General features: G+C 53.0%; 1 protein-coding gene across 1 annotated transcript in view; it reads left to right on the plus strand.

The window, feature by feature from the left end:
* The window catches only part of FBXO42 (F-box protein 42), a 52,319-nt gene continuing 39,237 nt past the window's right edge, over positions 1-13,082 (plus strand). The window contains exon 1 of the mRNA XM_066563848.1: positions 1-93. The gene's annotated coding sequence lies outside the window, so the exon portion shown is untranslated. The remainder of the gene's footprint in view (positions 94-13,082) is intronic.

A 13,082-nucleotide genomic window follows, 5' to 3' on the forward strand; every position in this document is an offset into this window, starting at 1 on the left:
CGGAGCCGTCACCGGGGCGACGCAGCGGCCCCGCCGCCCGCAGCCCTGAGGGCCCGGCCCGGCTCGGCCCGGCCCGGCCCGGCCCGGCGGCAGGTGAGAGCGGCCCCGCGGTGCGGCTTCCCCGGGCGGGACCCTTCCCTGGGGAGCGGGGCGGCGGGACGGGCCCCTCGGGGTGGGACAGGCCTGGTGTGGAGGGGGCCACATTGGAGGGTGGAGGGTGTGGGGAGCCCCTGTGCCAGCCTCTCACAGCGTTTTGGGGGTCGCTGCGGAGGGCAGAGCCCACGGGTGGGTGTAGCCCCTTCTGGGAGGGGGAAGCCCCTTCCCAGCTCCGGGGTGAGAGGGGAAGGCGGCCCCGGGGGCTCCCTTAGGGCGGAGAGAAAGCAAAGCTTGCCCCTAAAAAAGCCGCGTTGCTCCCTAAAAAACCCATGTTGCCCCCTGAAAGCCGAGTTTCCTTCCCAAAAAGCCAAGCTTCCCCCCAGAAAGCGATGTTTTTTCCCCAATATGCCATATGTTTCCTTCCCTAAGATACATGTTTCTCTCCATAAAAGACATTTCCCCCAAAACCTCGCGTTTCCCCAGAAAAAGCCATTTGTTCTCCGTAAAAGCCACGATTCCCTAGAAAACCTCGTGTTTTCCCCAAAAAGACACGTTTCTTTCCTAAGATCTCTATTTTCCTCCTGAAAAGCCATGTCTTCCCTTAAATGCCCTGTTTGCCCCCTAAAAGCCATATTTGCCCCCCAAATTCTTCCCGCAAAAAAAAACCATATCACCCCCCCCTAAAAAAAAGAAAGAAAAAGCGCCCCATTTTCTCCCTAAAAGCCCTGTTTCCCCAAAATTAAGTGCTGGCACAGGGCAGTGCCAAGGCACAGGCTGGCAGTGTCGGCGGTAGGGGGAAATGGCATTTTTTGGGGGGAAATACGGCTTTTAGGGGGAGAACATGGCTCTTCTGGGAGGAAATACCTTTTTAGGGAGGGAAATACGGCTTTTGGGGGTAAGTATGGTTTTTAGGGGGGATCAGGGGCTCTTTGAAGGGCTGACATGTCTCTAGGGGATGTCCCCAGAACCTCAGCTCGCCTTGGGTTGGTGTGAAAACAAAGGTGAGGCTCAGTCCCCGCTTGCTCTCGGCGTGGAGCCGCCTCTCCCCTCGCTCCGCGGCCGGGTTTGTGTCCCTGCCCCGGCTTGGGGACGGGATCGCGGTCTGGGAGCAGCCGAGGTGCCCAGCCCGGGGCTTTGGGGTGTCCTTTGGGGTGTCGCTGTCTCCGCTCGGGGCTTTGGGAACGTGGTTCGGATTGATTTGGGCTGCTGTTCTTGTCACGGCGGGGCTGGGCTGGGCTGAGCAGCGCTGCAGGGCTCGGCAGGAGCGATGCATTATCTCATCCTGCCCAGCCTCTCTCGGCTTTTCCAGTCGCCTTTCCCACTCACCGGGGCCGGGCATCTCTCAGGAGGAGCGGGAGCAGGGCTGGGGTGTCTCGCTGTTAATGACCCGAACTCCAGGGAATGCTCGGAGAGGAACAAAAGGGGAGTCGAGAATGGGAGATAACCCCGGGATCGCCGGGAATGTCGTTTGTGCTCGGCTGGCTTTAATCATCCCTGGGAGCCGGCTCGGGTCAGCAGCTGGAACTGTTCCCCGTGGCTGGAAGGGACGGGAATTGCGGTGAATTCCCGTGGAGGAGCTGCTGACCTCAATCCGTGCCCTGGGTGGGAAGGGGCCTTTCCCCACCTGTCCTTTCCCGGGGAAGCCGTGGCTCGGGGGCGGTGCCGCGGTGTCCTGACAAAGTGCTTTATATCGCGACATAGCCTCGCAGCCTGGGCTTGGCCTGTCTGGAGAGCAAGTGCCAGAGTGGGAGGTTTCCTCATTCCCACAGCCCTGGGTGTTCCCACCACCATCTCTCCTTCCTTTTCCTTGTGCTGATGCCACAGAAAGGCTGAAAACCGGGATTTTTCCCTCAGGTTGTGTCCATCCCCTGGGCTTGTTGTTTCCTTGGTGTCACAAGTAAAGAAGAGAGCAAAATCTTGGGCAGAATTCCATCTGTTTCATAAAATCCAGAAGGGTTTGGGTTGGAAGGGCCTTGCAGACCATCCCTGCCACAGGCAGGGGCACCTTCCCCTCTCCCAGGTCTCTCCAGGCCCTGTCCAGCCTGGACACTTTTCCAGGGCAGGGTGGTGCCTGTCTGGTGTTGTTCCATGGTGTTGGACTCGGTGCTGTTCTCCTGGAGCTGTGTGTGGGGCGGTGGCAGAGCCACATCCCGTGGTTGTTTTGGCATGGCAGGGATGTTTGTGTGTGTTTTTCCTGCTGTGCTCCCCGGAGTGTTCCCTGACAGGTGACTCCACCCAGGGCAGCACCAGCATTGCTTTTCCAGGGTGGCAGGTGAAGCTCTTGGGTTCAGAAAGACTCCAGACAGTTTTGCCATTTTCTCTCGTGGGTTTTTGCAGGCGGAGTGTACGATTTTCAATTTTAATTGGAGTTTACTCCAGCCTTTATTCCCTGGACTCGGTTTTTCCCTGCATTTGGCTGTGGGAGCAGCCCCTGAGGGAAGCTCACCTGCAGGACACGTGCTCCTGCCCTGCCTGGGCTTGGAATGAAGGTGGGGTTGGTTTATTCCCACTGCTGAACGTGGGTGACCTGGGATTTGGGCATTCCAGTCACTGCATCAGGCACCTTCTGCAGAGGTGTTTGCTGCCTGGGAGAGCTGGGATGTGCTCCTCATCCTGTCCTTGATCCCAGGAAATGGAATGCATACAGTCTGCACGTCTGCCAGGAGTGACAGGTTTGGAGTGGGAGCTCGGGGATGGTGTGGCTGTGCATTCCCAGTTTGGGGATGGTGTGGCTGTGCATTCCCAGTTCAGGGATGGTGTGGCTGTGCATTCCCAGTTCAGGGATGGTGTGGCTGTGCATTCCCAGTTCAGGGATGGTGTGGCTGTGCATTCCCAGCTCGGGGATGGTGTGGCTGTGCATTCCCAGCTCGGGGATGGTGTGGCTGTGCATTCCCAGCTCAGGGATGCTCTGGCTGTGCATTCCCAGTTCAGGGATGCTCTGGCTGTGCATTCCCAGCTCGGGGATGGTGTGGCTGTGCATTCCCAGTTCAGGGATGCTCTGGCTGTGCATTCCCAGTTCAGGGATGTTCTGGCTGTGCATTCCCAGCTCGGGGATGGTGTGGCTGTGCATTCCCAGTTTGGGGATGGTGTGGCTGTGCATTCCCAGTTTGGGGATGGTGTGGCTGTGCATTCCCAGCTCGGGGATGGTGTGGCTGTGCATTCCCAGTTCAGGGATGGTGTGGCTGTGCATTCCCAGTTCAGGGATGCTCTGGCTGTGCATTCCCAGTTCAGGGATGCTCTGGCTGTGCATTCCCAGCTCAGGGATGCTCTGGCTGTGCATTCCCAGTTCAGGGATGGTGTGGCTGTGCATTCCCAGCTCAGGGATGCTCTGGCTGTGCATTCCCAGTTCAGGGATGCTCTGGCTGTGCATTCCCAGCTCAGGGATGGTGTGGCTGTGCATTCCCAGCTCGGGGATGCTCTGGCTGTGCATTCCCAGTTCAGGGATGGTGTGGCTGTGCATTCCCAGTTTGGGGATGGTGTGGCTGTGCATTCCCAGTTCAGGGATGGTCTAGCTGTGCATTCCCAGCTCGGGGATGGTGTGGCTGTGCATTCCCAGCTCGGGGATGCTCTGGCTGTGCATTCCCAGATCCATGGAGTTGTGTTCCCAGGGCTTCAGGAGGCGCTGGGTTTGGGCACAGCCCGCTTCCATCCCAGCCACTTCCACAGGATGTGAGCGAGGGCTGCTGGAAGAGGCTTCCCACTCTCTGTGTAAACAGAGCTGCGCCTCCAAGGGAAGCGATTTTTCCCTGTGTGTTCCGACAGGGCAGGCTTTGTTGGAAAACATCCAGTCAGGATTTTCCTAAGGCTGGAGGTGGGTAAGCTTCAGGCTCTGACTCGGGAAAGGCAGCATCACCTGGAGACGGCTGTGAGGGCTCAGGAAAGGTGTTGGAGCTGGAGGCAGGCTCGGGTTTGGCCCAAATCCAGATAAAAGCTGGGAAGAGGCCTCTGGGAAGTGCTGGTGTTTATCAAGGTAGGGGCTCCCTCCCAAGCGTGTTTCCCGCCGACATCTCTGGGCTGTCCCCAGCAGCATCCAGGCTGTGCTGCCAGGAGCAGCCAGCACAGCTTGTGATGGAGTTGGGAAATCCAGGTCAGAATTCCTTTTGAACTCGCCTGCGTTGCTGGATCAAAGCAAAGCAGGGGTGACACATCCACGTGAAAAACGTGGCTCGTGTCGAGCAACCTGCAGGAATCAGGGCTCTTCCTGTCAGGAATTTGCTGTTTCAGGAGCTGCTCTGGACTGTGTTCTCTCCCCCATTTCTATGGCAATCTTTAAATATTTATCTTTGCTTGCTGAACTCCCACTGCAATATCCGTGACTGAGAATCCTCGTTTTCCCCCCATGGGAAGCGTGGATGCAGCTCAGGCACCAGCAATTGGCAATTCCAATGCACTGCATCTCTTCCTGGGTTCCAGACTCCTTTGGAAGCATTTCCCTGCCTCATTTTGTCTTGTACCTGTGCCAGTTTTATCATAATTTGGGGTTTTGGAGGCTTAAGGTAAGTTGGCAGAGCTGCTTTTATTTATTTGGAACTTCTCTTTCCAGGCCAGGTTGGATGGGGCTTGGAGCAAATCTAGAAGGTGTCCTTATCCATGGCAGGGAATGGGATGAGCTTTAAGGTCCTTTCTAACCTGAACCATTCCACGATTTTGACTCCCATTAGGTTTCAGTGGGTGGGCAGAAGATCATCTCTGGTTTGAGGAGTGATTTAGGGTTTTCTGGGTGAAAAGATCTCTGGTTTGAGGAGTGATTTGGGGTTTTCTGGATGAAAAGCAGCTCAGAAATGTCAGAATCTTGCTGTAAAGTCGGGGTGGCTGTGGGAAGAACTGTCCATCCCCAAATTTCTCACATCAGGGAACCTGGGACACGGATTAACCATTCCAGCTGGGTTTGTGTCACTCTGGAGAGCCTGCAGTATGATTTATTTGTGCTTTAAAAGAGACTCATGAACCCTTTGGGTGCCGTTATCCTCACGCTGAGCTTCCGGGGAAGGGGCTGGCCCTGGGAATCGCTGCCTTTTCTTGTCCCTGGAGCTGGATGCACACCAGCTGCCCAGAACACCTGGAAGGAGAGAACCCTTCCAGGTGTGAGAACCCTTCAGATGCAGCTCCCTCTGAAGCAGCAGCCCTGTGGAATTCCTGCCTTCAGTTCCTCTGAGCCACCTTTAATCCGTGCTGCTCTTCCCAGAGCTGCTCTTGGGCCGGGCGTTTCCTTTCCCAGTCCTAGCAGCTGCTGGGAATTCCTGAAAGCTCCCAGACTTTTGGGTTTTTGCAGACACAGACTCCTGGGGTCTCAGGAGGGGCACAGGAGATGATGTAGCCTGCTCTGAGCAGGACTTCTGGATGCTTTGAGATCCCAGGGTTCCACACTGTGGATTTGCCCCATTCTCCTGCTCGAGTGGTGCTGGTTAATGATGATTGTTGTGGTGACAGGATGGTAACAAAGGGACATCTTGGGGAGCTCATTTTGTCATTGAATGGTAGAGATGAACTTGAAATCTACACAATTTCCCTGAATTTTTGTTTGCTCGTTAACATAATATGGATCTGAGTGCGCTTTTTTGTTGTTTCTTTCTTAGTATTTGATATTTAAGCCTCCCTAAACACCCAGGCTTGAGGCATGGCACAAAGGATGGAAGGATGGCTCCTGCTTTCCTCATCCCCAGTATCCAGTGCTTCTGCTTCTCCATGCATTTCCTTTCCTGTTAGCTGAGGAATAAGAAAATCCTGTACTGAACAAGAACAAATGCTCTTATTTATTCTGCTCAAATCAGTGGAAACTGCAGCAAATCCTCCTCCAGCCCATTGGGTGGGTCAGACTCATGAAATGTGTTCCAAATGGAATCCCTGGGTTGTATTTTCCAGTCCTGGCTCAGCTGTGGTTGGGGTTTGCCTGGTGGTTGGTGGATGCTGTTCCCAGCCCCTCACACCTCTCTGTGCTGAGATTCCCTGTGCATTTAGTGCCATTTCTCCCTCCTTTCAGGCCAGGGCTCCAAGGGCATGCAGAGCAATCCTTCCAGTTCTGTAATAACAGGGTTGCACTGCCACCAGCGTGGGGCTGGTCTGCACCTCAGATCCATCCCTTCCCACCTGCTTTACCCCCTCGGAGATTTCAGACAATCCTCTGTTGCTCATTGCCTGCTGTTTGCTGGGAACTGGTTGGGATTTTCCCCCACTGAGGTGCTGGTTTGGGGAGGAGATGTGGAGGGGCAGCTCTGATCCCTCCCTGTGAGCAGGGACAGGAGCCAGGGAAGGGCTGGAGCTGGGCCAGGGGGGTTTGGGTTGGAGATCAGGAAAGGCTCTTCCCCAGAGGGTGCTGGGCACTGCCCAGGCTCCCCAGGGAATGCTCCCAGCCCTGGGGCTGCCAGAGCTCCAGGAGGGTTTGGACAGGCTGGGATTGTTGGGGTGTCTGTGCAGGGCCAGGGGTCGGGTTTGATCCCTGTGGGTCCCTTGCAGCTCAGGGCACTCCATGGTTCTGTGCAGTGTCTGCAGGAGTGCAGCTCCAGGAGAGCAGCTCCCAGCTCCACGGACAGGGAATCCCAGGGATGCTGTCTGGCTGCAAAGCACCAAGCTCAGCCTGGCTCCCTGGGGTTCTCAGCAAGGAATTGGGATGCCTCAAGGTCAGTCCTGTGGTGGTGTTTCCCTCTTTCCCAGCCTTTTTTTTTTTCCCAGCACTGCCCTTTGCCTACACCAACATCTCACCATGGACCTTTAGGCTTGTAGGTTCTTCTCTCCATCCCTATTGCACAGCACAGTGAGGGCTCCAGAGGCTGAAATTGCAGAGGCTGCTGGGTGTCTGCCCTCCCTAATTCACATTTTCTGCTAAAAAAGCCCAGCCATGAATTCCAACACCTTTGGATTGCACACACTCCAGCACCTCCATGGGGCTCAAGGACACACTGTTTGCTTTTCAGGAATATCACACTTCTCATCACCTTTTTAGGTTTTGATTAGGGCAGCAAAGAATTGTGGAATGGTTTGGGTTGGGAGGGACCTTAAAGCCCACCCAGTCCCACCCTGCCATGGCAGGGACACCTCCCACTGTCCCAGGCTGCTCCAGGTCCTGTCCAGCCTGGCCCTGGGCACTGCCAGGGATCCAGGGGCAGCCCCAGCTGCTCTGGGCACCCTGTGCCAGGGCCTGCCCACCCTCACAGGGAAAGATTCCTTCCCCATATCCCATCTGAACCTCCTCTCTCTCAGTGGAAGCCATTCCCCCTTGTCCTGGCACCCCAGGCTCTGTAAAAAGTCCCCTCCCATGTTTCTTGGCAGCTCCCTTCTGTTGCCACTGTCTGCACAGCCCTCTGAGCTCTGGAGAGGCAGCAGCTCAGCACAGGGAGCTGCAAACCTCTGCTCCCTGGATCCCTGTGCTGCAGAGGCTTTGTTAACCCCAGTTTCTTGTGGCTTTTGTTCCTTTACCTGCAAAATGGGGTTAACAATGGAATGTGGAAAGCTGGAATGTTGGAGGCATCATTTCAGGTTGTGTCTCTGTGGTCAGACCAGGTGTCTGTCTGTGCTGGAAACTCCTTTTGTTCCACCTGAGAGAGGGAAAATACCTTCCTTATTGTTTTGCTGTGTTTAGCAAACAGCTCTGCCTTTAAAGCCCCTCGATGTGATCCAGCCCTGCTTCAGGGATGGTTCATCCCTGCCTGGGAGCTTCCATCAAAGGCCTCACCTGGGGAATGGCAGGGCTGGGCATGAAGGGGAGCACAGACAGGTTTGGTGTGAGGCACAGCCAGTGGGCATCCCAAAAGCACCCTTTGGGTGTGTGTGACACACTGCTGTGTCCTGGGAGGGCAGTTTGGGGTGCTCATCCCTGGTCATGTCCATGTGGAGGTGGTGGTGATGTCCTGGTGTCCTGCTTGCTAACAAAAACATTGCATCAGCGCCGCTGCCAAGTCAGCAGAGTGTCTGAAAGCCCTGGGCATCGATTACAATCAAACCTTGGCCAGCCAGGCTGCAATAAAATGGGTTTTTCACAGTGTATCTTTCTCTTTTTATGGCTTGAAAGTCAGTAGCCTTGAGCTCATCTTTGCTTTGGGTGCAAGGTCTGGGGGCTGTTTGTGACTGATGTGTTTTTGTGGGGAGAGGAAGATTGTGGTTGGTGAAGAATAAGTTTGTTTATTGCAAAAATAAAATTGTTACACCCCTCAGCTCCTCCTTTGCCACTCCCCGAGGCTGGACAGGAGCCAGGTGTGCCCAGGTGAGCAAGAGGCCAATGGCCCCTGGCTGGTCCCAGGATGTGGCACTTGGGGACGTGGTTTAGTGGGGACATGGTGGTGCTGGGGGAACAATGGATTTGGTGATTGTGTAGGGTTTTTCCAGCCTTACCAATTCCATGATCCTGTGATGGATGTGTGAGTGCTGCCATGACCATGTCATGATGGAGAACCAGAGGCTGGAGCATGAACACCCACAGCAGGAAAACCCTGACCTTGACCTGGCTGTGCTTGGCTTCATTTTCCTGAAACTCCATCCTTCGTTCCCACTGCACAACATCCAACCTGAGTTTTCAGCACTGTTGGACCCCACAATCCTGCCTGATTGTCCCACCAGGGATTTCCTGGCTTGTGTGGACAGCACTGCAGTGAGGTGTGAATCCTGGGTGTTCCCAGCTTCTGGAAGTGCTGGTGGTTTCTGAAGGGACTCCTGTGTCCAGCCCTCGATGGATTTTTGGAAGCAAAGCTTACTTTGCTTTCCCTCTCACTGATTCCTGATCCTGCTGCTCCCTCTCCCTGGTTCAACAGGAGCAGGCAGGCCTCAAGGATCCTGCTCTAGGATCCAGTAGGTTCAGGTGGGATATTGGGATAAATCCTTCCCTGGGAATGTGGGCATTCACAGGGTGCCCCTGGATCCCTGGCAGTGCCCAAGGCCAGGCTGGACATTGGGGCTTGGAGCCACCTGGGACAGTGGGAGATGTCCCTGCCTGTGGAACAAGATGAGCTTTAAGGTCCCTCCCAGCCCAAACCATTCCATAATTCCACAATCCTCAGTGCCCCCAAGTTCCCTAAGACTGGAAAGGGACTGGGAGCATCCTCAGCAAAGGCAAGAGAGCTCCAAATCCCAGAGACAGAGGAGGAAGAGGCCTGACACCCCCATCCTGAGCAGTGCAGGGTAGGAAATGCCATTTTCCTGCTCCCCAGCTGCCTGGGGGCTGCAGGAGCTGCAGGAGATGGATGAGCTCCGGGGCTCTCCCAGCCAAGGAAGCTCCAGCACTCACCTTTCCTGCAGGACACCTGGGGACCATGGGGACCATGGCTTCCCTGGGAATGGTGCTGGGAGACACCCTGGGCATCCCCCACTGCTGCTCTGCAGAGAATGCACTTTAATAAAATAGTCCCACAGGCCCCTAATGCAGCCCATCAGGAATGAAGGCATCCAGGATGTTTGGGTGTTTTGTTAACAAACCCTTTGCTGAGATATCTCCCTTTTTTCATTTGGTTATTCTGCCTGGGCAGTTGGAACTGGGCATTGGGCTGGATGGAAACCCAGAACTTGCAGGAGTTTTTTCAGGCTGGTTTTTCAGGTGAGCAGAAGTGGGCTGGATTTAGGTCGGTGGCTGTGTTTTTCTCTTGCTTCCATTATAAATTTCCCTTCATTTGTGCAGATGAACCAGTTTTGGTGACTTTGGGAGGTGTCAGGGGTTGTAGGACTCAGGGAATGCTGTGGCATTCTCACAGGCTGTTCTCCAGACAATTCTCCACAGCTTTCCAAGAGCTTGTCCAGGAGTTCCTGTGCTCTCCTGGTGAAGGGAGGGGTGACAGCAATTCCCAGGATCTCCCACTGTGGCTTTGCTCATCGTTCCTGATCGGGAATTCTTGCCAGTAAATCATCCTGAGCAGGTTTGAATAAATGTTTTTATCCTGTAAAGTTCATCCTCCTACAGCAGATATTGCACCAGGAGGAGCAGCTGCCCTTTTCCCTGGAAAAACCTCCATTTTCCAGCCTCAGAGGCTTCTGTTTGCTTGCTTAGGGGTTATTCCGGGTTTTGGGGCTTGCAGGGAGTTCGGTTTGCAGATGGAACAGAATTTGTTTGCTGGGAAAAGCCGAGGTGATAATTGGAATTCAGGGCTTGGCGGGGGCCGGCAGAGGGAGTGTGTGAGCCCGAAATCCTCCTCATTTCCTACTAAATTTAGGGGATTTCGGGAGCACGGGAAAAGGGAGCAGCCGATTATTGCACCCGAGGAGCTCCTCTTGTGATGCCAGGGCTTGGCAAGGCAGATTTTGGCAGGTTTGAAACAAATCCAACTCTTTCAAGGGTAATCATATTGTCCAAAACCATGGAAATTCTCCAAATCCATGCATCCATAACAAGTGGAAGGGTTGGTGGATGGTGGAGATTTTGGCTTTTTTCATGGTTTTCTGCAGGGATATTTAAGGGTTGTCTTTTTTGGTGTGGGAAGGCAAATATGGAACTCCCAGGAATTGTGTTTTCAGACTTGTTTTTCATGTGAGCAAAACCAGGCTGGATTTTGGGTCAGTTGAAGTGTTTTCCTCATGCTTTCATTATAAATGTCCTGCATATTACTTCATATTAATTAATATTTTATTACACTTTGGAGCCATTTATGAAGTTTTATAATAATAATAACAATAATAATGATGATTTCCTATGTACACCTCAAGTGTGGTGTCATTAAACTCTGCTTCCCCTTTTTCTGTGAACCCCACACCAAAAAGTCCCTCAAACCTCAGCTCCCAGGTTTGTATTCCTCCAATAAATCCAGGATAAGCCCCCACATTTTCATTCTGGGTTTCAATGCATTCATTTTGTGGGAAAACAGATTCAGCAGGATTTATTTGTAGGTTGCTGTGCTGTTTGTGCAATAAATCCTGCTGTGTAATGTCACACTGCTGCTTATTTTTGAACTGAAACCTTGGGAAAAAAAATGAGCAGGAAACTGGAATAGCCAAGGATCAGCTCATCACTGGGCTGGGAGGAATTCCTGGGATTTTGGTACCTTTTTATTACAGAAATATCAACCAAAATTCAGCTGCAGTGGTGCAGTTCCAGGACAATGGGCAGCAGTAAAAATGCTGTAATTTGGATTTTTTTTCTGAAGTCTCTAAACCCACAGTTCTAACAGGCAAAACCATCACAGGGGGGTTGTGCTGACAGAGAAATGGTGGAATTTTCAGCCTTGCAGATGGAATTTAGGAATCCTTTCTTTTCCTGGGTGACTTGTATGAAAGAAAAAACAATTTTGTGTTGAGAAAAAAAAAGGGAGAAGCAGTTCTTCAAAGAACCCTTGGAAGTGCCTGTTGTGCAGGAATAAGGAACATCCATGGTGCTGGTGTTCCCGAGGTCTCGCTCTGCACAGAGAGGATGTTGCTCATCCCACAGCTTCCCAGAGGCTGTATTTTTTTTTTGGACTAAAATCTGTTTTTTTCCCCCATTGTTGAGCTTGCCCAGCAGTTAATTTCCAAAAGGATCAGTTCCAGCTGCTGCAGGTGAGGGAGGACTGGAGATGTTGTTTTATTTAATGGTGTTTGTCCCAATCCTGTGTTCCCACGGACCTGTCACTCCCTGTGCTGCTGCTTTTATAAAGCATTGTGCTTCTCCTTGGAAATAGTGCTGGATTTTCCTCTTTTCACCCCAGGAAGGGTCTCAGAGCTTCTTTTAGAGCAAAACCAGCATCAGGGAAAGCTGCAGGTGAAGTCCTTGATGGCACAGCTGGGGAAACAAACACAAAAATACTGAAAATGTGGAAAGAATCCTTCCCATAGAGATAAGATTTTTTTTTTTTTTTAAAGGAAAAATGAACCATTTCTGTCTGCTGGAAGAGGATTTTTATTTGAACTGGGGCAGAGAATCAGCCAGAAGTGTGGCTGTCCCCAGAGTGTCCCCTGGAGACGCTGGCACACGGAAAAAGCCATTCCAAAGTATGAGGAAGAGTCTGGAGCAGGCTGGAGACAGCTGCTGCCTTCCACCCCTACATTACCACGAGGGCTCCTGATTGCCAGGTGCAATGAAATCCCTCTCTCCTGGCAGCCCAAGCCCTGGCCCAGCCGGGCTGGCTCCTCTCACACACCTGGAATGTTTTGTTTTGTTTTGTTTTGTTTTGTTTTGTTTTGTTTTGTTTTGTTTTGTTCCTGGTGGGAGCAGCAGCTCCTCCTTGGAGGAAGCATTCCGTGTGTTCCTTGTGGCCTGTGGAAATGAGCATTCCCTGTGTCTGCAGTGACTCAGGACTGGTGTTCAGCCTCTCATTGCCATTCAACAGCTTGCCCTTGGAGGCTTTTTTCCATAAAATCCATAAAAAGAGGTGGGAAAAGGGCAGGTCAAAAACCCTGCAGGTTCAAGCACTTCCTGAAGCAGCTGGCAGTTGTGGAGAGGAAGAGGCAGCTCGGGAGGGAGCCACCAGTGCCACCCACACCTGAGCTTTGGGCTCCATGGGACCAGGAGAGGGGCCTGCAGGTAGGAAAAGCTCCTTGGGCCAAGAGGGGATTTGCAGCAGTAGGTTTGGAGCAGTGCTTCAACCCCGTGGGGTTATTTTTGCCTGCACTTAATATTCCTCAGCTGTTTGTTCCAGATAATTACTTTAGGAATAAATAGCAGGTTCTTAACTAATTTCAGGAGGGGAGAGAGGGAAAATGGAAGTGCTCTGAGAGGAGGAAAAGGATTATGAAATGTTTTGCCAGCTGGCAGAGACGCAGCTTTCAGGAAAGGGCAGGCAGATTCCATCGGCGCCGGCAGAGCCGCGCTCCCGCTGCCCTCCCAGCGCTTCCTGGAGCAGCTGCCATTGCTCCTTGCTCCAGCTCCAGGCTGATTCCTCAACACCCCAAAAACCCTTCCCAGTGCTGGGATAGACAGGCATTTCTCTGACCAGCAGGGCTCTGGGGTGCAGAATATCATGGAATGTTTGGGGGATGTGTTGGCGTTTTCAGGGCTCGATCCGATCCTGGAGTTAATTGGATTGCAGCTACTTTGGAATGAGACACAACTGCTTAAATCTCTTGGTTGCAGCTTTTTGAGTGCTCAGAGATTCATTTTA

This window comes from Molothrus aeneus, chromosome 21 (genome assembly GCF_037042795.1).
Source record: "Molothrus aeneus isolate 106 chromosome 21, BPBGC_Maene_1.0, whole genome shotgun sequence".
In the NCBI taxonomy this organism is placed as follows: domain Eukaryota; kingdom Metazoa; phylum Chordata; class Aves; order Passeriformes; family Icteridae; genus Molothrus; species Molothrus aeneus.